We start from the raw sequence: 24,309 nt of genomic DNA on the forward strand, positions 1-24,309 counted from the left end.
CAGAAAAGAGCGACCAGAATGGTGACCGGTCTGCAAACCCTGTCTTATGAGGAAAGGTTGCAGGATTTGGGAATGTTTAGTTTGCAAAAGAGAAGACTGAGAGGAGACTTAATTGCTGTCTACAAATATCTAAAGGGCTGTCACATTGTAGAAGGATCAACTTTATTCTCATTTGCACAAGGAAAGACTAGAAGCAATGGGATGAAACTGAATGGGAGGAGACACAGATTAGATATTAGAAAAAACTTTTTGACAGTTAGAGTGATCAATGAGTGGAACAGGCTGCCACGAGAAGTGGTGAGTTCTCCTTCAATGGAAGTCTTCAAACAGAGGCTGGACAGACATCTGACTGGGATGATTTAGCGAATCCTGCTTTGAGCAGGGGGTTGGACCAGATGGCCCAGGAGGTCCCTTCCAACTCTATGATTCTATGATTCTATGATTCTATGATTCTATGGTCCCTACAGTCAAACATGGTGGAGGTTCCCTGATGTTTTGGGGTTGCTTTGCTGCCTCTGGCAATGGACTGCTAGACCGTGTGCATGGAATTATGAAGTCTGAAGACTACCAACAAATTTTGCAGCATAATGTAGGGCCCAGTGTGAGAAAGCTGGGTCTCCCTCAGAGGTCATGGGTCTTCCATCAGGACAATGACCCAAAACACATTTCAAAAAGCACTAGAAAATGGTTTGAGAGAAAGCACTGGAGACTTCTAAGGTGGCCAGCAATGAGTCCAGACCTGAATCCCATAGAACACCTGTGGAGAGATCTAAAAATGGCAGTTTGGAGAAGGCACCCTTCAAATATCAGGGACCTGGAGCAGTTTGCCAAAGAAGAATGGTCTAAAATTCCAGCAGAGCATTGTAAGAAACTCATTGATGGTTACTGGAAGCGGTTGGTCGCAGTTATTTTGGCTAAAGGTTGTGCAACCAAGTATTTGACTGAGGGTGCCAATACTTTTGTCTGGCCCATTTTTGGAGTTTTGTGTGAAATGATCAATGTTTTGCTTTTTGCTTTATTCTCTTTTGTGTTTTTTCATTTAAGACAAATTAAATAAAGATAATACCAAAGAATTTGTGTTTGCAATCATTTTCAGGAAGAAACTGAGTATTATCTGACATAATTGCAGGGGTGTCAATACTTTTGGCCACAACTGTATATATGTGTCTCTATGACATGTATATACATATGTATTCTATGTGTCTATATCTATTCTTTCGTTTCTTTTTTTAATCTGTCAGTGTGATTTTACTGTATTGCTAAATGAATTGCCGGCTTTTTTGTAAAGGACACCGGGTGCGATTCTATCGCAAGTCACACATCTGGTCCGTTTGTAATCCGATTTTTTCTCGCACACATAGACTTGCATTGGCAGGTCTGATCCGAAAATCGGTGACAATCGCAGCATGCTGCGATTGTCTCGGTCCGAGGAAGCGTTCCGAAAAAAAATCGGATGATGGGAGCCGCCCCATAGAATAACATTGGGACGAATGCAATGCGGTTTTTTATCACATTGCATTTGTCCGATTTATTCGCTAGTGTGACGCCGGCCTTAGCCATTAAAAGGTATCAACCACTGAGGACTCTCAATACTAAATATTCTTCTATCTACTGGCTAACACGGTACAAAGATATACATCTTTCCTTTGTAGAAATATGTAATACCTACTTTTAGGCAGAGTAAATAGATGTTACAGGGAGGAGGGAGATGCAGATGCAGGGACTTTCCATGTGTGTGTGACTGCTTGCTGTGAGAGGGGAGGAGGAGCAGCAGGGAAACACAGAAAACATCACATTAGTAAAAGTCTGCCCTCCCAGCGAGCATGGAGAGAAAATGTACACTTATAGAAACCAACAAAGGAAAGGAAAAGATCCAAAACCCGACACAACATTTCTGGCTGCTCTACATCTATCACACGTCTACAGCTGCCTGGTCCGATGTCTAGCGCTGAAAATACTTTACAGTCTTCATTCTGTCTAATATTGATGTAAATGTTTAATATACTAGAAAAGAGCCAGCACTGCAAAACCACATGAATCTCGTAAATCGAGGAATCCAAATTTCTCACTTGCCCTTGCTGAAAGAGATTAACCTCGAGAGGTGAAATAATGTCAATATTTGTCCATTTTACTATTGAGTTTATTTTTATTACATTATTTTTACAATTTTACTGGTACTAAAATATTAATCCTACAAAGGTGGTTTATTGAAGGAAGACTTTTTTTAAGCCAAGACTTAAAGTACTACATATGCAGTTATAGCATATCCACAGAACATGTCATAAATGCTTAATAGATGAGCCCTAGACTGTAGAACCCTCTCCGATCCCACATGATCCATACATCCATAGATGACAGTGATATTGTGGGGATGTCTCCTCCGAAGTCTTTGGGAGTTAAGGCAAGAGACGAACAAGTATCATTTCAAATACCTTCATGACAGTTCATAAAGAAGGATCACGTCACTCTATTAGGACGACCCAACATGTCCATGTCATACAAAGACTTAGCCAGCCCATTGATTTCTGAGCTGTGCAATGCCTCATTCGCTCTGTAGGGGTGCTGTAGTAAAAATGGACACTTTCAAGTTTGCCACACAGGTTACAGTTGATTGCCAGGGGTCGTATTATAAGGAAACATTGTGATCAGCTAGTTAGCTGTAGGTTCCTGCATTTGTTGATGTCTTAAAGGGTATGTGCCTTCTAAAAATGACCTACTGTATTGTTTAAATCAGGTTTTTGTGATATTCACCCAGACCACTCTGGTTTTTGTAGACTCTAACGTCTTGTACTTTCAGGAAAAGTTTACAGCAGTTTCCTTATCATCAGAGGCAGGATTACAATGACAGATAACAACTCTATATACAGTAGATATCACAGGATCCACCATTCACAGTAGGTGCTGTCACAGCTCACCTACTCCTCTTACTGTACAAGGACTGATAACACTTCTATATACAGTAAACAACACAGGATCCATCATTCACAATAGGTGAGGTCACAGCTCCCCTTTTCCTCCTGTACAATGACTGATAACACCTCTATATACAGTAGATAACACAGGGTCCACCAATCAAAATAGGTGATGTCACAGCTCACCTCCTCTGCCTCCTGTACATCTATTGAAAGAAAACTGAAAGGTTTTCTTTTTTCTTTTTAATACATATTGTGATATGGAAAAAATGGCATTTAAAGAAAAATACTTTAAACACAAAAACCTGTTTTAAACAATAGGTCATTGTCCTTATGAGAGCTCAGTCTGCTGCACTCACGGAGGGGTGCGGGCTATTATACAGCAATGTCCGCCTCTGAACAGCAGTGGCCAAACCTAGCGCTCATTGCAGTCGACAATCCCTAAAACTGGCATTTATGTGGCCCTTTTCATCTCCTGTTACCCCGCATTCAAAACTACAGCTTGTCCAGACAAAAAGAGTGTTATCTCTTGTAAGAAGGGAAGGGAAAAGGCAAACAAAAAACTCAAAAGGCGTGAAAGGGTAAAACAGAACAAGTAAATCATACAGTACACATACTAATGTGGCTGGATCATAACACAATGTACATGCTGAGTTTGTAAAAAAAACATGTTTTTTTCTTTTAGAAACGGTACCATACCTCTTCATGTGCTGTGTGTGTTATTGTTGCTTAACTCCACTGAAATGAATGGGGGTGAGCTGCAGTACCACCAACAGCCTGTGTGCAAGTGTGGTGCTATTTTGGGGGGAAAAAAGGCAGCCATGTTTTTTTTTTAATTCTTCAAACCCTTTAGAAGGGGTTTTCCACTTTATGAAAGTTATTCTGTTTTAGCTGCAGCCGTGACATCACATCAGTGGCACACATCACTGCTGCAGCCAATCACCGAGCTTGTCGACTGCTGATTGGCTACAGCGGTGATGTACACTGTCGATGTGATGACAATCAACAGTCTCCGAGTTCAGTGAATGGCTGTTGCCGTGATGTCGCATCGATAGTTGTCATCACCGCTGCAGCCAATCAATGACTCTGCTTCTGTAAAAAAGCAGCTCATCCTGCCAAACTCTGTGATTGGCGGCAGTGGTGATGTAAGCTGTCACTGCTGCAGCCAAAACATAGAGTCCGGAGCAGAGGGAGAGTCGGAACTAGACACGGGGAGGCAGGGTGTGTTCTACCGGAGTTTGTAGCAATGGTTTCAGCACCACTTTTCTTAAGATGGAAAAGCCCTTTAAGCTTCTGGCACGCAGTCTGATGTGGATGCGCTTGCCGGGATTTGCACTCTTTTTACCCGCTGCATTCGATCCAGACACTGCATATGACATGCCGCTCTCGTGCAGCAGTGCGCCATTTCACAGTCATGATGCACACACTCGAAGAGAGTTCTTCTGCTCTGATAACTGGATTATATTGTGTGAGTATTAAATTACATTAACAATCGCGCCACTCAATATTCTGTAAAGTGGCGCATACTTGACCAGACCCCGGCCTGTCAGTGTCAATCAGATGCTAAATCAAATCACCAGAAGCCGCCACCGCGGAGCTGTAGCCTTAAAATATACAGCTCTTCTGTTTTTTAATACTAGCCCAGCTGTCACAATTCTTTATGTCACCGCGACAGGGAATTCAATAAAGTGATTGTGGGAGAGAGCAGATTCTCTGTGCAAGTGCCAGCCAGGACTTTATATCATCGTGCACATGTTTAACCCCCGCAACCCCTCGCTGCCTCCGTCGCCAGTTGCCAAGCTGAAAAATGGCTTCTTTGTAGCGCTAAATCTGACATTCCTTTGTGATTACTCATCTAGGGCACTGACATCATGTACAATTTTAATAGAGATTCATTGTTTAAAGAGGACCCATCAGACAGGTCATAAGCAGAGAGTTTTTGCTCCATTTTAATTCCTGCTTCTCCCCTGAGAATTCTGTTTCTTGTTTTTTTTAAATCCGCCATATGGATCCAAAGATATGGAGCTTTTTTATTTAGTGCTTTTCTTTATGATCTCTAAGGGGTGGTGCTCACTGGGTAACAATGCAGAACAGTCTAAAGACACGCCCCAGAGGATCCTGTGAGCACCGCCCCCTTGAAAAAAACCCATAAGAATGAGCACTAAATGAAAAAGACCGTAGCTCTGTAACCGTAAAATGGGTTAAAAAAAATCAATCATAATAAACAAGGGGGAATTTGGAATAAAATAAGTGCTAAAACTGGACGCTTTTTTTGGTCTCGGGACAAGTCCTCTTTAAAGGGTAATTTTAACTAAAAAAAAATCTAAATTATATATCAAATATAACAATAATGAAATGAGACTTATATCTAGATTTGAGTTGAGGATAAAGGATAAATCTGCCTGGTCTTGTGCAAAAGATTGGGCACAGGTAGCGGATTTCTAAAGAACTGAATGATCAAACATGTAAATCACTAGCAACGAGCAATGAAAGGCTGATCATCATGTAACTATTACATGTTCGGAGCCTGGAGATCTACACTAATTATTCCTAATCTATCACCGCCATCTACTGTCATCAGGAAACACTGGGAAGGTAGGTGGACATCCAATATGGAATCTGGCAGAAGTTGTTGCTGTCTTCCCCATGATCTTGACCGGTATGTATGGGTTCATCACAATTCCTAATCAAGTAACTATCACATATTGAGTCTAGAGATCTACTCTAAGTATACTTAATCAATCGCCTCTGTTTCTGTGATCGGAATTTTGCTTTTTTTCCTAATCCTAAGTATTCCAGCTGCCAAAGATGAGATTCAAACCTATAACTGGCTCTAGTTAAGAGATGAGTAGAAAAAAAAATCACAGGACCAGCTGCTCTGGTCCTCCATGGCAGCTGAACCAAGGCAACCCTCACTTTTGCAGCTGGAAACCTTGACCTTGCATCTTGGGTGCCTCTAGCATTTACTAGGGCCCTCAACATCAATGCCCATGCTGCCATGCCAAATATCCTGACTACAGAAGTTGCAGCTGTCACCAGTGTCGGACTGGGGTACCAAGGGCCCAACAGTTACATTCACTTTGGGGGCCCACTATTTACCTGCATACAAATATTACACTATCCTGGTTCACAAATGTACCGATATCTTTATATAATAATAAACTGGGTAGTGTGGGTAATGAATGAGATGCTGCTTTTTTTTCTGTACAGAGTGAATCAAGTGAATTATGAGAAGTACTGCCCATACAGTAAGGTTGGGGGCCCAGATCTGCTCGGGGCCCACTGGGGGATTCCCCCGGTTCCCCTATGGGCTGGTCTGAGCCTGGCTGTCACAGAGGACTGGACCCCGGACCATGGCAGCGCAAATCTTTTTACTCAACTATCCCATCCATGGTATTTGCAATACTTAGAAATAGAAAAAGAGCATACATTTTGTATCACAGTAATGGGGCTGGTTGATTATGTATAATGAGAGCAGATCTAGAGGCTTCAAAACATGTCATAGTTGCTCGATGATTATGCATTGATCGCTTGTGATTTAGTTGTTTTATCGTTCAATTCAATAAGAATCTGTGCTATGTGCACTGGCTTACTGCTGGGCATGGGATTTCCCATGTGTCAATCAGAACAATTGTAACTCATGCATGGAATAATGTATGAATTTTAGACTTCCACAGACTCCTAGTGGACAATGCAGCTAAGTAGGAGTCTGTGATTATAGCTATGACTTAATGAAGCAAGGCAAACAATAGCCAACACTGAGATAAAAAAAAATGATTGTTTAGTGCTATACATTTATATTAGCAAAGCATATACTGTAGTACTAGTGACTAGTTGTAGGACATGGAAGGGTAGCTGCAGCGGTTGATGGAAGACGATGAAGCCAGTGAGTTGCACAGTAATTGGACACTAATTTATAAGACATCTTCTTACGAGTGAAAAGTTATATTGGACCGCATCTGCCTGCATCATAATCGCGCCCATAAATATTACTAGCATAATGACGGCAACGGAACGGCTTGGCTGTGACATACTGCAGCCCATATCGAGCAGGACAGTAGATCATGATGAAAGATGATTACTGATGCTCATGTTGGCCTGTTTGTCATCTCCCTATTATTAGGCGGTGATGTAGCTCTCAGGAACTTCCATGATTAACCTAATGCAGTGATGGGCAACCTTTTGAGCTTGATGTGTCAAAATTCGCCAAAAAAAACGAGCATAACTCTGGTGGCATGTCACTTTGAGAAAAAAAAAATGTTGCAATATTTATAGTATAATTAACAAAAATGTATAATTGTAATTTATAACTGTATTTAACAATCAAAACAATTAATTATTTAACTTACCTGCTTAGTGACTTCTTTGTTCATCCGTCAGTCGGTTTCTTTGGTTGGTCTTGATATTGTTTTACGTATGTTAAGCTTCCTTTACTTCCTTTACTTAACCTTGTTTTTTATTTTTTTTTTGTTCTCCATCAGGGGGGCAGTGACAGAAGATAGAAATATAGTTAGCCTGTTAGCCCTGCAGACAGTTAGGGGTTAACTAGCCTAACTGACCACAAGAACGGAAGTACCAGAACTAGACACTTTGTGCTGGAGTTCTGTTATTTTGGCCTACATACCTCCGGTACAGAGTATCTACACTACACTACAAGCAAATGTTTTATCCTCGGCTAGAGATGGGCGGACCCCTGGATTTTTGGGTCTGGCCGAACAGTTAAAGAAAAAGTTCAGGTTCGGGTACCAGAACTTGAATGGGGGCCCGACATCCAGTGTTTGCCACGCTGTTATGTGCATGACAGCGCAGCAAACACCGCTTCTGATCGGCAATGAAATAATCTCTGCCGGTCAGAAAGCCGCGGTTCCCACGCTGTCAAAAGACAGCGTGAGTGCTCAGCTGTGATCAGGAGTATAAAGTTTACCTCCGGTCACTGGTGTCAGCTGATAGGACTACTGATCCCATCATCCGACACATGCTACTGCTATTAACAGTGAGAGCAGGAGCGGCAGATGGAGTATTCATCAGCCGTTCCTGAGCTGTAAATAAATAATTTTTTTTAAAAACGGCGTGGGTTCCCCTGTATTTTTGATAACCAGCCAGGCAAAGCTCACATCTGGGGGCTGCAACCCTCAGCTGTCAGCTTCAGTAAGGCTGGTTATCAAGAATAGAGGGGTCCCATGCTGTTTTTTTTTTTTTACTTATTTAAATTAAAATAAATAATTTAAAAAATGGCATGGGGTCCCCCCCCCATTTTCGACAACCTGCCTTGCTAAAGCAGACAGCTGGGGGCTGGTATTCTCAGGCTCATAAGGGGACATGGATATATACCCCCCAGCCTAAAAATAGCAGCCTGCAGCTGCCCAGAAAAGACACATCTATTAGATGCGCCAGTTCTGGCACTTTGCCCGAGTCTTCCCACTTGCCCTGTAGCGGTGGCAAGTGGGGTTCACATTTGTGAGGTTGATGTCACCTTTATATTGTCAGATGACATCAAGCCCACGGCTTAGTAATGGAGAGGCGTCTATAAGACATCTATCCACTACTAATCCTATAGTTGTATGGTAAATAAAGACACAGGCAGAATTAAGTCCTTTATTTGAAATAAGACTAAACACAGTTTTCCATTTTGATTTATTTTATCTCTATCCTTGGCTACTGCACCTGGCCGTGCAGGAGCCGAGGATGAAACGTCCTTCTCAGCATACGGCCCTCATACTTCTCTGTATGCGCCTGCGTGTCATCGAAAATGGCTACGTGTGTCAGTGCTGTCACGTGTGTCATAGGTTCGCCATCACGGACCTAATGGATCAGATGTATGAAATTGTGATCCTGTGGGTTAGCTTTTCCATCAAATGTCTCAATAAATGTAATTTAAAGAAAAGGTTTTGTTTTTCCCATGTTGATTGAGAACAGGACCAGACTTAAAGGGAATCTGTCAGTAGGATCAACCCCTCTAAGCCCTGTATATGGGCAAGAAAGTGACACCTGGATATCTGCGATCTGATGTCTTATTCCTGAGAAATCCACATTTTTCTTAATATGTAAATTAACCGTTAAGATCTATGGGCCGCACATTGATCTCGCTGAGAATCTGCCTCCAAAGCATATTTTATATGAAAGGGGGCATTGCCATTTCCAATTTTATTCAGTTTCTTATGTCTTCAAGCCCATATAGTTGGCTTAGGAGTGCTGATCCTACTGATAGATTCCCTTTAAGCTGCCATACTGTTATATCTCCTGTTACTGTATATCCCCTTAAACGTTCATGTTTATTTTACTGGTGAAAGAGGCATGAACTGCTACCCTACACCTCTAGAACCAACTTATTTCCCTTAGGATCAAAGACCCGGACATGTTGAATTTCAGTCCATGTGATTGTTGGCTGATCCTGTCAATATCAGTAGCTTTAATCAAATTTTGCTTCATATTTATGGTTTTTGGTTGGGTAGTGCCCTATACAGAACATTCTCCGTACAGTGTACCATATAGTACAATCACCCAGAACAGAAACAATACCCCATAGTGATATGAAGTACCACCACCATACTGTATCTAAATAACAATGCACGACAGCTAAAAGTGGCTATACACATTAGACGACAGTCTGCCAATCCCACAATTTTGTCAAGACAACCCCTGTATCTCATAACCACAAGATAGGTGACAAATTATTAAGTTGTGTCTGACTGCTGGGACAGTTAAAATGGAGAAGCAGCCGCATGGTCATTCGGCTGCTCCATTCACTCCCTATGAGGCTGCCGAGTGCCCCACTTGACTTTTTCCAGCAGCCCTATTGAGAATAAATGGAGCTGTGGTTAGTAAGTTGACCACCCACTCCGTTTTGTAATGAGAATTTAAGTTCCCAGTTCAAGATTTAAAAAAATCCCACACCGTTCAGCAAGTACTTGTCTTCTCCGGACAAGCTCCTACTGACTCTCCATCGATAAGTGATGACAAGGGAAAAAGGGAATGGCTGTGTTGAATTTCAACATTGGTTCCTTTTGCTCTCAAGGTATAGTAGTGGCTTACTTCCCTCGACTCATTGATAACATTTGCCTACCCAGCCAACCAAACGTTTCTGTTGGGTGGAATGGTTGTCGGACGGCCCAATGAGCCTTCTGCTATTGAGTGTTTATGGGTAGCTTTATCTATAGGGTAGCCTTACCTTTAGCAGCATGCTGTGCAGATGTTTTTCATCAGTTTTTGAGCTCCAAGTATGGGAACAAATAGATCAGTGGTTCCCAAACTCCAGTCCTCGCAGACCCCAACATGTCATGTTTTCAGTATTTCCTTAGTATTTCACAGGTGATGGAAGTATCATCAAGGCATCAGGAATTCTCTCACATGTGAAATCCTGAAAACATGACCTGTTGGGGTCCGCGAGGACTGGAGTTTGGGAACCACTGAAATAGATGAACATGAAAAAGGGCATGAGTGACAAAATTGGGCACTATAATAGGGACCCAGTTTGCTCTTTGTATGGGCTTCCTTGTCTTCTATAGATGTCATTGTTTCCATCAGTATGCTCCGATAAGGATCGGTCAACTAACATTTTCCTTAAGAAACATGGGTAATATAGGCCTTCAATCCTAGTCCTATACTTCATTAACACAATTTCTGTCTATTTTGATGAGTTTCGACAGATTTGTACAAAAAGCTATTTTAGCCAGAAAACATCAATCGGTAGACCTCGCATGATTCTAACTTGAGAATTGAGACGCCTGTCTGCTTCCCACACAGTGGCAGAAATGTTCTACCTATCTACAGTTAATTAGTTATCTTTCTTAGCATGACATTATTAGTTAATTGGGTAAACAAAAAAGGAGGAACCGAAGTGATAAAATTGACCTGTTTATTTAACATGAAGTCACAACAGAAATATATTGATTAACCACTCACTGGGTCTTCTGTAATTTCTATCAAGATCAATAATATCATTTATGCTGTCTCATCTCCGCAGTCTCTTAGTTAATCATTAATTTTTCCAGTGATAAATGATGTAATAATTAGCGGTCATTACCTGAGTTGTTTTACATAACCAGCTTATTAGAACATCGTAAACGCCCTGGCAAAATGTAATTTAGTCTTCTATTCCCAGTTGATAAAAATAATGTACTAAAAAATAAGCCATATTGGTCCGGGAGACTAAAAAGTGAAGAGAATTTCCTTGAAAATACTGATCCCTAAATCGTAAAATTTTTGCCAATTGTTTGAGAGATACAAAAATTGCCAACTAATTTTGGAAGTGCAACGCCACACGCAACCTGTTATTTCTAACCTTGGACGATGGTAAAATTTACCAATATGGCCAAGGCGGGAGAGATGTTTTTGGAGGCATACCCCAAAAATTTACAGTACAGCTACTTTTCTTCGCACATTGTTCAATATTTTTGTTGGAATCCTTGAAATTGGTGGCATTTACTATAGACCAGTGGTGGTCAACGTCCTCTGTCGTAGAAGCCTCCATACATATTGTGGGGAATGGATATATGTATATATATATATATATAAAGCTCAGCTGGTATCTTTGCTTTGGCACAAGTGGGTGGCTATGGAGTCACAACAGCAGTCTAGCGAGTTCCACACGGATATAGGCACGGCGTATTTTATTCTGCACGTTGGTCATTCAATGTTACACATACCAAACATGAAATAAAATGTCTAAGACCGTCTGGCCACTAACTAACAATAGAAGGCTAACTACAAAATAAACCTATACAGCAACAAAGAAGTCCATGTACTCTTACTGTATCAGCTCCCAGCCCAGCAGACAAGAGAGAGAGAGCAAAATCCCAGCTCCTGCTGATTATATCAGCTGGACCCGTCAGGAATCAAAACCTGGATTGAACGTGTGGACGGGGAACTATCAGTCTTTTCCACGCTGATCACTAAAGAAACTAGGACCAGATTACAGTGAAATAGACCGTCTTCACTATCAGTACAGGGAGACATGAAATGAAAAGGGGGGAAATATATCTGTTTTCTAGTACCTCTCCCCTTGGCACCTCACACACCCCCCTCCTCTGTTCGAGCCCTTGGGGTCAGACACAACGAGTCACCAAGCAGTGCGTTCTACACAATGCATCTGCATTTCTGTGCGCTGTGCCCGCCCTGTGCTCAACGGAAAATTTAAACCCTTATAATGCTAAGAACCAGCGTGTCACCCGTGCATTGCCCTCTTTTGCCCGGGACATCCACGTTAGGGGCGAATGGTCCGTCACTAGCCTAAATTGGTGACCTAGTAAATAATAGTGCAAGGTGTACAGGGCCCATTTCACAGCCAGGGCTTCCCGCTCAACTACACTGTAGTTCTTTTCTGCCCTCGTAAGCTTTCTGCTTAGATAGGCCACTGAGTGTTCCTAGCCATTCACTTCTTGAGACAACACTGTGCCGAGGCCCACACCAGAGGCGTCCGTTTGGACATTAAACTCCCTTTCAAAGTCTGGCGCAACCAACACTGGTTGGTCACAGAGGTCCGTTTTCAATCATTGAAAGGCCTCCTCTGCTTCTGCGTTCCACTTTATTGTGACAGATTTCGACCCCTTAGTAAGATCTGTGAGAGGGGCTGCGATGGTCGCAAAATGTTTGATGAACCGCCTGTAATAACCAACGATCCCTAAAAAAGCTCCAACCTGTTTTTTGGTTACCGGTTGTGGCCAATTCTGAATAGCATCCACTTTATTGGCCTGAGGCTTTAAAACTCCTCTCCCTATGCTATATCCCAGATAGCGAGCCTCTTCCAATCCCAACTTACATTTCTTGGGATTGGCAGTCAACCCAGCTGTTTTTAGAAATTCCAAGACGGCTTGTACTTTTGACAAATGTGTGTCCCAGTCATCACTAAAGATAATGATATCGTCCAAGTATGCAGACGCATACTAGACATGGGGTTTTAGAACAATATCCATTAGACGTTGGAAGGTGGTTGCGGCAACATGCAACCCACAGGGCATATCTTGGTACTGGAACAATCCCTGGGGCGTAACAAAGGCAGTTTTCTCTTTGGCTGATTCCGTAAGGGGAATCTGCCAATAACATTTTGTTAAGTCAATAGTGGATATGAACCTGGCCGAACCCAGTCTCTCTATCAGTTCATCGACTTTTGACATCGGTTAGGCATCGAATTTCGATACTTCATTTAATTTCCGAAAATCATTACACAACCGGATAGTCCCATCGGGTTTGGGTACCAGTACGATAGGGCTAGCCCAATCACTCCGGGACTCCTCAATGACTCCGAGCTATAACATTTTTTTAACTTCCTGGGCAATGGCTTGACTCCGAGCCTCCGGAATTCGATATGGTTTCAGCCGTACCCGCGCCTGTGGATCAGTAACAATGTCATGTTTAATTAGGTGAGTACGGCCAGGAAATTCTGAGAAAACATCTGCGTTCCTCTGTATGAACTCCTTGGTCTCTTGTTTTTGGCTTTCGGATAGCGTGTCTGCAATACTCACTTCTGGTGGAGCTAGCTGGGGGTCATTTACTTTAGATGGTGGTGCCCCTCGGGGCCCATCCTCAAGGGCAGCTCCTGCCACCAGACTCTCCCTGTCCCGCCAGGCCTTAAGTAAGTTTATGTGGTATATTTGTTCGGGTTTTCTCTTGTCTGGTTGGTGTATCTTATAATTTACTTCATCTTTTCTGTCCAGTACTTCGTATAGGCCCTGCCATTTCGCAAGAAATTTATTTTCTATGGTAGGTACCAATACTAACACCCAGTCTCCGGGTTGAAAGACTCGTGTTTTAGCTGCTCGGTTGTATACCGTGCTTTGGGCATGTTGTGCGCGCTCTAAACATTCTTTAACTATTGGCATAACTGCCTCAATTCTGTCCTGCATAAGTGTTATGTGTTCAATTACACTCCGATAAGGAGTCACCTCTTGTTCCCAAGTCTCCTTGGCAATATCTAACAGGCCTCTGGGACACCGCCCATAAACCAACTCAAAAGGCGAAAAGCCTGTGGAGGATTGGGGTACTTCACGTATAGCGAACAGGAGATATGGTAGGAGGGCATCCCAATCTCTCCCTTCCTTATCCACCACCCTTTTCAACATTCCCTTTAGAGTTTTATTAAAGTGCTCCACCAATCCATCAGTCTGAGGGTGATATACTGAGGTACGCAAGTGGGAGATTTTTAGTAGTTTACATAAGTCCTTAAGTATACGAGACATAAAGGGGGTCCCTTGATCCGTAAGAATCTTTTTCGGAATGCCGGTGCGAGAAAACATATTAACCAGCTCCTTTGAAATTGATTTCGCATTGGCATTCCGCAAGGGTACTGCTTCGGGATAGCAAGTGGCATAATCTAGTACTACCAAAATATACTGATGACCCCTGGCAGATTTAACTAACGGACTGAATATATCCATTGCTATCCTCTCGAAGGGCACCTCTATTATTGGCAAGGGCACTAAGGGGTTTCTAAAATGTGACATAGGTGCGGTCAACTGACATGTAGGACAGGACCGACAGTACTGGGTCACGTCTCCCACTAGACCTGGCCAAAAGAAACGTTGCAGAATACAGTGTTTTGTTTTTTCTCCCACCAGGTGTCCTCCCAAGGGATGTTTATGTGCCAAGTCCAAAACTATCTGGCGAAAGGACTTAGGTACCACTAGTTGTTCTACCACCACTCCTCGCACCTTGTCTATGTGATACAGCATACCCTGTTGCACCGCCACGTGTGGGAACTCGTTTTGAGCCCCCGGGTACAATGGTCTTCCCTCAGAGACCTTTACGTTTTCCCATGCCCTTGCTAGAGTAGGATCCTGGTGCTGAGCGGTCCCGAACTTACCCCGGGCCACCACAAGACCTGGCATTTCTAAAACATCCTCTAGGTCATCTGCCTCGCCTGCATACACAGCCAGAGGAGAGTCTAAAGATTCTGGTGCTTCCTCTGAGATGGGTTCCCCGTCGTCTTGCCGCAATGGCCCAGGGGCTAGCCCCAGAGTACCGTCCTCCACTAGAGTGTTCATGCCATTTTTAAAGCTCCACAAGTCCCAAAATAAGGGAAAGTCTCTCCCCAGGATTACATTATGTCCCATAGACTTTACGACTGCCGCCTGATGTCTTTTGGTCCCTGCTGGCGTGGCAAGGGTACCCCAGGCAGTGGGGTAGTTCTTAGTATCGCCATGGATGCAACTAATGCCCATGGTTAAGTTCGTTAGGGCCCTAGGGTCCACCAAACTGGCATGTACCAAAGTTACTTGACTGCCGGAATCCAAGATGGCATTCACACTATAGCCGTCGACCTCCACGCCACACACGTGTTATTCGTTTCCAGTGAGGGTCTCCGCCACACAGACTGACTGTACATATAATGAAAGACACCTCATAGCGTTACAGTCCATTGGCTCTGTAGTCATCGGGCAGTTAGCTGCTACATGGCCAAGCCCGCGACATCGCCAACACTGTATAGGCCCTTGCCTCCTCGATGGGGATCCCAGACGGGGTCTACTGGCTTGCTGTGAGACCGTACCGCCTGCATAGTCCTTTGTAGGTCTGCTACCCTTCATTGCAACGGTCTCTTCTTTTGAAGATGAAGTAGGTTTCGCAGGACTCTCCAACGATTTCTTGGGGACCCAGCGGGGTGATAACGTCCCGTGGAGTAGGCTTTCAGAAGCATTGTAACGTTCGACCATACTCACCAACTGGTCAGCGGCAGTTGGGCCACCCTGTCCAACCCACCTCTGGATCTTAGCGGGTAAGGACCGCAGGTACTTGTCTAGAACAACACGTTCCACCATCTGTGCGGACATCAAAGTCTCTGGCTGCAACCATTTTTTTACTAGATGGATGAGATCATGCATTTGTGAGTGGGCTGGCTGATGTTCCACAAAAGTCCATAAATGCACCCTCTGTGCCTGTATATATGTGTTTACTCCCAGCCTCGCCAGGATTTCGCCTTTGAGTTTGATATAGTCCATAGCATTCACTCCGCTTAGATCGTAATAGGCCTTTTGTGAATCTCCACTCAGAAATGGAGCAACTACTTCAGCCCATCTGTCCAGCGGTAAGTGCTCACGTTCTGCAATACGTTCGAACACGGTGAGATATGCTTCCACATCATCGTCCGCAGTCATTTTAAGTAAAGTCTTCTGTACGGCTTTCTGCGCACTAGCAACACTTTGTGCATGGTCTCTCATCTCGGGGCTGCCGAACCAAGGCCTGCTTTATTGCCTCCAACTGCTCTTGCTGAATCTGGTGCTGCTGCTCCAGAGCCTTTTGGAAGTAAGTATTAGTCTGCTGTTGTTGAACATTTGCTTTCAATAACTGTTTCACTAGATCCTCCATTTTACTGGACTCTTGGCTCTTCAAAAGCATCGGAGCTTTCAACCAGGACATACACAGAGCGTTTTCTCCGCAGTCACAGTCCAATAGCCACAATTGCCCGCATTCGAAACACCATTTGTGGGGAATGGATATATGTATGTATATACACTCACTGGCCACTTTATTAGGTACACCTGTCCAACTGTGTGTTAAGACTTAATTTCTAATCAGCCAATCACATGGCGGCAACTCAGTGCATTTAGGCATGTAGACATGGTCAAGACAATCTCCTGCAGTTCAAACCGAGCATCAGTATGGGGAAGAAAGGTGATTTGAGTGCCTTTGAACGTGGCATGATTGTTGGTGCCAGAAGGGCTGGTCTGAGAATTTCAGAAACTGCTGATCTACTGGGATTTTCACGCACAACCATCTCTAGGGTTTACAGAGAATGGTCCAAAAAAGAAAAAAAATCCAGTGAGCGGCAGTTCTGTGGCCGGAAATGCCATGTTGATGCCAGAGGTCAGAGGAGAATGGGCAGACTGGTTCGAGCTGATAGAAAGGCAACAGTGACTCAAATTGCCACCCGTTACAACCAAGGTAGGCAGAAGAGCATCTCTGAACGCACAGTGCGTCGAACTTTGAGGCAGATGGGCTACAGCAGCAGAAGACCACACTGGGTACCACTCCTCTCAGCTAAGAACAGGAAACTGAGGCTAAAATTTGCACAAGCTCATCGAAATTGGACAGTAGAAGATTGGAAAAACGTTGCCTGGTCTGATGAGTCTCGATTTCTGCTGCGACATTCGGATGGTAGGGTCAGAATTTGGCGTAAACAACATGAAAGCATGGATCCATCCTGCCTTGTATCAACGGTTCAGGCTGGTGGTGGTGGTGTCATGGTGTGGGGAATTTTTTCTGGGCACTCTTTGGGCCCCTTGGTACCAATTGAGCATCGTTGCAACGCCACAGCCTACCTGAGTATTGTTGCTGACCATGTCCATCCCTTTATGACCACAATGTACCCAACATCTGATGGCTACTTTCAGCAGGATAATGCGCCATGTCATAAAGCTCGAATCATCTCAGATTGGTTTCTTGAACATGACAATGAGTTTACTGTACTCAAATGGCCTCCTCAGTCACCAGATCTCAATCCAATAGAGCATCTTTGGGATGTGGTGGAACGGGAGATTCGCATCAGGGATGTGCAGCCGACAAATCTGCGCCAACTGTGTGATGCCATCATGTCAATATGGTACAAAATCTCTGAGGAATGCTTCCAGCACCTTGTTGAATCTCTGCCACGAAGAATTGAGGCAGTTCTGAAGGCAAAAGGGGGTCCAACCCCTTACTAGCATGGTGTACCTAATAAAGTGGCCAGTGAGTGTATATATATATATATATATATATACAGTATATAAAGCTCAGCTGGAATCTTTGCTTTGGCACAAGCGGGTGGCTATGGAGTCACAACAGCAGTCTAGCAAGTTCCACACGGATATGGGCACGGCGTATTTTATTGTGCACATTGGTCATTCAATGTTACACATGCCAAACATGAAATAAAATGTCTAAGGCCATCTGGCCACTAACTAACAATAGAAGGCTAACTACAAAATAAACCTATACAACAACAGAGAAGTCCATGTAATCTTACTGTGTCAGCTCCCAGCCCAGCAGACAAGAGAGAGAGAGATCCCAGCTCCTCCTGATTATATCAGCTGGACCAGTCAGGAATCAAAACCTGGATTGAACGTGTGGACGGGGAACCACCAGTCTTTTCCACGCTGATCACTAAAGAAACCAGGACCAGATTACAGTGAAATAGACCAACTTCACTATCAGTACAGGGAGACATATGAAATGAAACGGGGGGAAATATATCTGTTTTCTACTACCTCTCCCCTTGGCACTTCACAATATTTACTGCAGTTCTGCAATACCGTAATTACTTGCAGAATTCTAATGGGTGAAACACCTTTCTTTTTGATGTTACATCTGTAAAATATGCAGCGTCAATCACCAAAACTGAAACTGCGACATAACCCAGTTTTCTAACGCGTTTCTAACCGCAAAACTAATGCTATGTGTGCGTACATCGTAAAAAAATGATTTCCTGCTGATTGTCGATGAAAAGGGAGAATTGATAAGTAGAGACCCTGGCCCTGAGCAATTACCCTTTTGCAATCCACGATAATCCCACATTGTCTTGTGACATTTTAGATGGAAAAAAAAGCCCTAAAACAAAGCTGGAAATATGACAAAGAAGAATTGATTCTGCAATAAGGTCTTCCCTGAGACTATAATAAACATGAGCTAATATATTTGTTAAGGAAATTATAGTCGGAAAAGCCAAGAAAACAAAACAGGAAACAGCTTTTAAATCCATTATCCACTAGGACATTGGCTTACATTTTCTTTGTGCTCCTTTCTGGCATGGACCCCTCCATATTATTTTTTTCTTTAATCCTGATTTTCCTTTACATTTTTTCTTTATTTCCGCCGATGCTTGTTATGTAAGACAGTAGTTATGTCTATCCGCACATATTGCTAAAGGCTGAGTGCTTTATGATTGATGTAAGCTTTTTCTTTGACTTTTTATGTCAATTCCAGTGATTGACAGCTAGGTGCCTGCTGTAAACATCGGAGGAGTGGTGATCTTGTTCTCCACTCATAGAATCGATAGCTTGGTGAGAAAGAATTATTCCTTCTTTTTCTTATAAGAAATAGCGGTTGCAAGCTGAATATCACCCCACTGGTACTCATAAAATATACTGTAACCTCATTAAAGCTTGTGGGAGATGAGAACATGTGAAATCTGTGCCTATGAAATGGGGCTTGATCTCAGTATTAGTAAACCAAATCTCTAATTACTCTAAATAAATATTTTTAAAAAAAAATAAACAAATCAGTGGGATTAAAAAAAACATATATTTTTTAAATTTGCATTCTGATCACTTTTAATGAACTTTTTTTTAAAAGATTTAACTCAATATACTCCATTGCCTGGAGTAAAATCCTCCTTGTACACCTACATAGAAAAACGATTTGTGTTCAAGGTACCTATTGGTCCTGAGAGCAATTGAGGTCAACTTCTCAATATACCATATAAGCTGCTCCCCTCCATGCAAATTGTAAAATCTAGGTAATATTGCCAGCAGGTTATTGCAGGCAATTTTCCTGCCTGAGGCTACAATAGATAGGATTCCCTGTCATGTCGTTACCGATTGCCGCACAATATTTGTATCTTCATCGTCAGCATTTTAATGAACAAACCGTTGAACCCATTGTTTTGTTTTGTAATTTTGTAGCATATGAAAGCCTCTTATCTTAGAACATGTCGCATCCATAAATTGGGTCTTACGAGACTTCTCCTTCGTTCAGCAGGTGAGCCATCCAATGTTCTTTGAAGAGAACGTACGCTCCCTAAGGGGCCGAGAGGCAGCGTCGGTGAGCGCTCTCCCACCCTGAGCACGTTATACCGAGTGCAATTGATTTCTTTTCTGTGTACTGGGTTATAAGGACATAGCACTTAAAGAAGATGGGAACCTCCGCTGTCTTGGAGAACAGCAGATGTTGGTTTATGAAGACCACTCATGTAGCAACTGCCTAGAGATTACTTGTAGTACAGACTGGCCTTTCTTTCTATCAGTCGTTCAGTATTATTTTTTCCACTAGTGCCTTGTGATAAATATTTAGTGGGTTCCAATTCTGATTTTTTTTTCATGCGAGATTAATAGTCATATAGGTTGAAATAAGACTTAAGTTGATCAAGTTCAACCTTTCGCTCATGGTTTTAAAGGGAATCGGTCACCCCATTTTCGACCTATAAGCTGCGACCACCGCCATCAGGGGCTTATCTACAGCATTCTCTCTTGCGTACTAAATCTTGTTGGGCAGAGTAAAGTACTGCAGTGCGCAGGCGCCAGGAAAGGTTAGAGAGGTCCGGCGCCTGTGCACTGCAATACTCTGCTCTGCCCTCAACAGTGCCGATAAAGTGCGCGTGCACAGGAGCCGAGGGAGAAGCAAGGAGGAGGACGTCATCATATGAAGATGGGAGGTGCCGGACGGGACGGCGACACCCATCAGACCGGACTGGATTCCCGGGTGAGTATAATCTAACTCGTTTTTCTTATCTTTCAGGTTACATCGGGGGCTTATCTACAGCATCACAGAATGCTGTAGATTAGCCCCTGATAGTGGTGGCCGTATCTTATAGGCCAAAAATGGGGTGACAGACTCCCTTTAAACTTATCTCTATGAAACCGAATCTATGTAGCCGACCAGGTGGTATTAAAGAGGATACGTCACCAGATAAAAAGTGGCAAGTTTTTGCTCCTATTCATTTCCCACTTCTCCCCTGTATTCCTTTTTTTTTTTTTTAATCCGTCATACAGAGATATGAACTTTTTTACTTAGTGCAAATATTTATGGTATTTTTCGAGGAGGTGTGGCTCACAGCAGAGTAATTATGCAAAGCAGCCTAAAGTCACGCCCCAGAGGATCCTCTGGGTCACGCTCCTTGGGAAAGACCATTTAAACCAGCACTAAATAAAAAGCCCCTTATCTTTGCAACTATATTGCTGTGGCAGCACTGCAATGAAATTGTGTATTTGCTACCAGATTCCACCATAGCTGATCGCTGTTGATCACCTAGACAGGCGTCATCAGGGGACTGAGGCTATAATGATGATGACGCCCCTGATGACGCCTGTTTTGCTGAAACATGTTGGGGAGGCTATGAGCTCTTTTAGCAGCTTGTGTGACCTTATATCCATAGATAAATATACTCACTCTATAGCTTAATGCCATGATTTAGTTATGATAATCCAATGTTTGTGGCAGATAGGGTACAGATCTTTAAAAATATTGGGCACCTTTAAGCTGAGTTCACACGTGGCGTTTTTTTCGCGTTTCCGCGGCGGTTTTAACAGCGCTATTTTGCCACGAAAACGTGGGATTCCGCAATGCTGTGCTAATGCTGCAGTTTTTTAACGGAGGCGGAATCGCTTTGCGGTAAAAAACGCTGCGTGCTCATTAATTTTGCAGAATCGCGGCGATTCCGCACCCATAGGAATGCATTGTTCTGCTTACTTTCCGCATGTGGCTGTGCCCACCATGCGAAAAGTAAACAGAACAATTGCGGATGGTACCCACGGTCTGGAGGAGAGGAGACTGTCCTCCGGGCTTTGGGTACCATATCCCTGTAAAAAATATAATTTCAAAATAAAAAATATTGTTATTCTCACCTTCCGACGTCCCGCGCAGCCTTCCCGCCTCTCTCCACGTTCGCGTTCCCAGTACTCCTTTGCGAAAATGCCCGCGATGACGTCTGTTCTCGCGGGATCGCGAAGTCTCGTGGTCATTCGCGCGACGTCATCGTGAATGACCGCGAGATGTCGCGATCCTGGAAGAACGTACGTCATCGCTGGCATTTTCGCAAAGGATTACTGGGAACGGGAGCGTGGAGAGAGGCGGGAAGGCTGCGCGGGACGTCGGAAGGTAAGAATAACACCATTTTATTTATTTTTTACTATGTTTGACGAATGTGACCAACCTGTCAATCAGTTCTCCAAGCGATGCTACAGATCGCTTGGAAAACGCTAGCATTTTGCAAGCTAATTACGCTTGCAAAATGTTAGTTGTTCTGCTGGAAAATCGCGGGAATTTAAAATGCGATTTTCCCGCGGAATGGAATTCCGGAACTCTCGCGGTAATTTCCGCGAGAGTTCCTCTACGTGTGAACCCAGCCTAAATATGGAACTATACTAATGTAGGATCACATTTTTGTTTTTAAATAATATAGACTTATCTGTATTAAGTAAAGCAAATAAAAGTCAAGTTTATCTACAATCTCTAAGATAGGGTCTTTTTATCCCTCGGGGTAAATCTTTCCATTGGGACCACAATTTGGTAAAATGGTCGTTGGCACTCTCGCTAATCAGAGAACCAACACTAAACCGCCGCCCAACCCTGCATTGGAAACAGATAATTCTGGTGTTTGGAATATTTTTCATTGACTACATTTGCCCCTTTTTGTTGTATAGTTTTGTGTTTTCGACTGTTTTTTATCTGCTTCTTATTCTTCTAGCAATTTTTGGCATTTTTTTTTAAAGTATGTTTTAGTTTTATATGTGCTTTTTTTTATATTTTCTTTTTTCTTTATTTTCCAGATGTTTTCATCTGATTTATCAATTATGATTTTTTTTTCAAAAGTTGCTAAATCTTTTATGCATATATCCTCCCCACTGAGTGATTTTATGTATGTTTGGAATTTTTTAATGCAAAAAAAGGAGATATTTTAATGCAACTTTTTGTACAAAAAAAAGTCGCAAAACAACTTAAAGACAAAAATAAATAGCAAAATTCACGTAGCAAGTGGGCAATTTTGAAGAACTTGGAGAAAAAAAAGATCAATGAACGACAAAAGACAAAAAAAAAAAAGAAAAGTGACCTAACGAAAAAACTGAAAAATGATGCGTCAAGGGTGAAATTTAACATTTTTTTTTTAACCAAAATTATGATTTAAAAAAATACAGAAATAAAAAGGTCAAAACTAGTGATGCCTAGGGATTGCCTAACAAACAGGAAATCCCTGCATGTGTTGTGGCTGTCGAACAGCCGCGAGACATGCAGCCGTGGGGACTCGAACGTTTTGTTCGAACACGCCGAAGACACTTGGTTAGCACCCGAGCCTGCTGAGATAACACCTTATCCGAGGACGTTCTCTCATGACCAGTGAAAACCTAAAAGAACAAGGGCGCTAGATAAAAAAAATGATATTTTGTTTTCCTGTACAGTGCAGCATGAGAGACACATCTTGTATAAAGTTATTCTTTTTTTTTAAGTTCTTAATTTCTCTTTACAGCGGTGAGATAAGCATTTCACATACAGCATGATTCATCGCCTCTGGCAGGAGCAGGATTTCTAGTAGTGTGGGTGTTTTAGCAAATAAATTGCTAGGAACAATACACATCTTTCATTTCTACGGTTATCATGCAGAAAGCATATAATAGAGGTGTGGGAAGGATAGGTTTTTTTTATTCAGCAGGGATATAACTTGCAACAAACAAAAGTTTACGGCAAGAAAAACATATGAACCTCGGGTAAACGGTTTTTATAAATAAGAAACGTGACAGCTCCTCTCTTACAACGAGGCACGGCTTTATATCGAGGGCAAATAGCTTCAGGTTGGGATAACAAATGTCCGGCGTTTTGATGGAGCGGTCAGTGCATTGCTCTTGGCGTTGGAAGCCCATTCTGCACTTTCACAGGTCAGTTACTTTGCAAGTTCACTTCTTGCCGGCCAACTAAAATATGTCTTCCTTTATCTTCCTGTAAATTTTGTTAACTATTCCACTTTCTCACAGTACTAATTCAATATATTATCACAATGACCTGCCAGCAAACTCCCCTATAAGCAGCAATTTGCATCACAATCACTGGGCGGCCACATATAGCATAAGCGACTCCCGACAGAGTATCTTGAAATTGTTGATTTTTTTGGCTTTTCTTTTTTTTAATTCTGGTCATTTTGCAACAACTCTGAATGTATTGAGCCAAGAGGAAAGGTAAGAATTGCAATTTAGAGAGCAACTCTAAACGCAACAGATACCATTATCATTGGCATAGCAGACCTTAAAAGTCTGTATGACCTTAGACTATGAATCCCCCCAGTGCTTCGGGAATTCGCCGGTTCGGTTATTGAGCCGAGACCAGAGGGTATGTATGAGTTATACATACTCCCAGCAAGTGGACGTAGCTTTGCTCCATACACTTGCATTGAGCGAGGTCGCACCCCATCTAGTGATATGGCCGGCCAGTGGGCATGGCCCGCTAGAGGGGGTGGCCTTGCTCCATACACTTGCATTGAGAGAGGCCGCGACCCATCTAGTGATATGGCCGGCCAGTGGGCATGGCCCACTAGAGGGGGTGGCCTTGCTCCATACACTTGCATTGAGAGAGGCCGCGACCCATCTAGTGACATGGCCGGCCAGTGGGCATGGCCCACTAGATGGCGCGGCCTTGCTCCTTACACTTGCATTGACAGAGGCCGCGCCCCGTCTAGTGACATGACAGGCCAGTGGGCATGGCCCACTAGAGGGCATGACCTTGCTCCATA

The 24,309-nt window shown here is 43.0% G+C and overlaps 1 protein-coding gene across 1 annotated transcript in view; it reads left to right on the plus strand.

The window, feature by feature from the left end:
• The window catches only part of ADAM12 (ADAM metallopeptidase domain 12), a 771,113-nt gene that overhangs the window by 593,728 nt on the left and 153,076 nt on the right, over positions 1–24,309 (plus strand). The window lies entirely within an intron of this gene.

This window comes from Dendrobates tinctorius, unplaced genomic scaffold, assembly GCF_039654945.1.
Source record: "Dendrobates tinctorius isolate UK_male_01 unplaced genomic scaffold, ASM3965494v1 ptg000196l, whole genome shotgun sequence".
Lineage (NCBI taxonomy): Eukaryota > Metazoa > Chordata > Amphibia > Anura > Dendrobatidae > Dendrobates > Dendrobates tinctorius.